Raw genomic sequence first — 3,344 nt, 5'->3', positions numbered from 1 at the left:
CACTGCCCGTGAAAGGCAGGTGCACCCAATCCCGCTCTGCAACCAGTGCATCCCAGAACCACTTAGGATCCAAAGAGCCTTGGGACGTAGGAGAGCCCCTGGACAAGGTGAAATTGAGCTGCACAGAATCTCAGAGTTGAAAGGGGTCCCATTAGAATGAAAGGTTTCCTTTACCCAAACCTTATCAGTGAGGGAAATCCGGCTGCAGCTTGCGCCCCTCCTCCAGGGCTCATCCAGAAGCAGTAGAGACATGGAGCCATTGCCCTTACCCTGCCTTCCTGCCTATGGGAATGTCCCCACATTAGATATTTTCCTTTAATGATGATTTACTAAAATTCAGTTAGCTCCCAAGCCTTCTAGAACCTGCATTGCCATCCACTACTGTCCCATTACCTATCAGACTGAAAGTCATTTTCAAGGCAGCTGATCATGTAAGTTAGGAATGCTTTAGGCTGTAATGAATAAGTTACGAAATGAGGGTGCCTTCACGATAGTGACACTTATTATTTTACTAAACAAGCAGCCTGGAGGAAGGCAGTTCCAACAAGGGGCAATAGCAAAGCTTGTTAATAAGAACCAAAATTTTCTTTGTACTCCTCAGCGTTACAATGATATTTCTTCTCATGGTCATTGCATGGTTGCCAGAGCACTGACCATCGTGCCTTCCCCCTAATTTTCAAAAAGAAGAAAGAGAGGGAAACATGGACAAAGTTCTGTTTTGTCACAAAGGAATAGGAATAGACTTTATGTCTCATTGGCCAGAGCTGGGTCACATGCCCATCTTTAAACCAATCATTGATAAAGAGAGGTGGAGTTACCATGATTACTGGAAACCAATCACAGTTCATCCTCTGATACACTGAGGAGGGGGGGACAACATTAAAGTTATGTTAGGAAGAAAGATATTTATCTAGCTTAAGTCATTCCAGCTGCTATAACAAATAAATCTTCATATTTCATTGGCATGGTGTACAGAAGTTATTTTCTCATTCATAGGAGTCCAATGAGGGTGTTCACGGTTACCAGGTGACTTCTTCCATAATTTGATTTGGGAATCTGTCTTGTGGCTCAGTCTCCCATAAACGCCTATTGGGGAAGAGAGAATGGAAGAATCACATGCATTTCTTTAAGTTATGGCCCAGAAGTTGACTGCTTCCATCCCATTGGTGAGAATTCATCACATGTCTGTGCCTGGATGCACAAGTAGCTGGAAAGTATAAGCTGTAGCTGGAAGCCACCTCAGGTGGCCACTCTGAGTGACAGGGAGGTGGCTGTTCAGCTATCCAGGAGCAGTGGGTTTCCAGGTTGATCTTTTGCCTGTCACCCTGTCACTCCCCACTGGCTGTGGCCATCTGTACTCCCGTACTGATCATCTTCTGAACACTCCTTTTATTCGCTTGTATCTCCACCTTTGCCTGGGCTGCTCTCTAGGTCCAGAATTCCCTCTGCACTTTTCCTCTCTGCTTTGGTGAGCTCCTGTCCGTTCTTCTCTCCCTTGTTGAGACTTTCCTCTACTTCATCCTGGGCTTCATTCACAGAATTATTTTTTTCTATTTTTATCATTATTTACTTATTTAGGTACCAGGGATTGAACCCAGGGCTGCCTAGCCACTGTGCCACATTTCCAGACCTTTTTATTTTTTATTTTGACACAGGGCCTCACGGTTGCCTTTAAACTTGTGATCCTCCTGCCTCAGTCGCCTGAGTGGCTGGGATTACAGGCATGTGCACCGCACCAGCCTAACCACAGCATCTTTATTTATTTATTTATTTATTTTAGTTGTTGATGGCCCTTTATTTTATTTATTCACATGAGGTGCTGAGAATCGAACCCAATGCTCACAAATGTTAGGCAAGTGCTCTACCACTGAGCCACAACCCCAGCCCCTATCCACAGCATCCTGAAGGCTGATTCACCACTCAGAGGCAAGTGATAGAAAACTCAGATTGCTTTAATGGAAAACATTGATTCATGTAATTGACATAACCCAGAGGCATCTTCAGGCTTGGCTAAATCCAGAGGCTTAAATGATGTTTTCAAGATTCAGTCTCTTTTCATATTAGCTTTATTCTCATGTCCCTGCAGAGGCAAGATGGCTCTCAGTCATCCCTAACCTCATTCTCCTAGGCTCAGGTATGGGAGGAAGCGAAGTCTCTCCCTTCTGAGTGTTCCAGCTTCAATTCCACTACCCACTCTGCTTAGCGGAGCAGGAGTCACGTGACCACCCTTGAGCTAATACTAGGCCAGATGGCTAGGCTTATGCAGATTGGGCAGGGATCTGGCATTCTGATTGGTTGATATAGAGTCATAGTTCCAATCCTAAAACTGGTGGGAAGCAGTGATCCCCTGAGGGGCAGGGGAGAGGGAGGGTGTAGCTTTTCACAGGCAATTCAGGGCCTCACCAGGAGATAGGGAATGCTGAACCCTGCAAACCCCAGGAGACAATCACCACCACACTTCACCATTTGGAACAACCCATTTACTGAGCACTTATTATGCGCCAGGAACAGTGCCTTACACATAATGGCCTGCAAGGTGGCTTCTAGAATTTTCCCCATTATCCAGATGATGAAACAGAAGCTCTGCAGAACTGAAAGGACTTGCCCAAGGCTCGTTAGTAGTTGTGGAGGAATTTGAGCTGAGATCTGGTGAACCACACAACCAGTGCTTTAATCCCCTACATTTCGGGACCCCTCCTCTATGGGTGGCAAAGCTAGAATTTCTGCTTTAGGAACTAGCTCCTGAGTCTGGAATTGGGGACTCAGGGAGTCTCACAGCCCATAGGGCTTAGAGAGTCAGTGTTGCCCCCTCCTCTGAGTAGGCCAGGTGAGGTTCAAGTGATGCCCTGATAAATATGTCACTCAGTGCCACTGGCTCCTGCTCTAAAGGGGTGGGGGTCCACCCACAGTTGTAGCTGGGGCACATTTTGTTTTGACCCCATAAGGGGACACACCACCCCAGTGCCACTTTGCCCCCTTTTCTTTAGGAACACAAGGAACAGAAGGGTAAGTGACATGCCAGAACCATCTGCCCAGCTCCTAATAATAAATCCTGAGTGGAACAAGTTCCGGGCAAACATTGCTTTAAAGGGGGGGGCTCTTCTCACACCCGGGCAGCCATCTGCCTCCTTCTCACGTGCCAAGCTGTGGGCGGGGGACAGGACTGTGGAGAGTGGGGAAGGGAGGAGGTGTCACTTGGTCCTGCACCGCCAGCAGGGTGGCTTACAAGTTCTCTTCCTTTTATCACTGTGGACAGGACATTGCTGAGACAAAGAGGTGCGCTCACTGGCTTTGACCTCCGTGGGTCCAGTGTCTGAACAGAGGGAAAGTTCAATTCCTTCAAG

This window comes from Callospermophilus lateralis, chromosome 1 (genome assembly GCF_048772815.1).
Source record: "Callospermophilus lateralis isolate mCalLat2 chromosome 1, mCalLat2.hap1, whole genome shotgun sequence".
NCBI classification, from domain to species: domain Eukaryota; kingdom Metazoa; phylum Chordata; class Mammalia; order Rodentia; family Sciuridae; genus Callospermophilus; species Callospermophilus lateralis.
The sequence above is the reverse complement of the archived record's forward strand: the minus strand, read 5'-3'. Positions refer to the sequence as shown.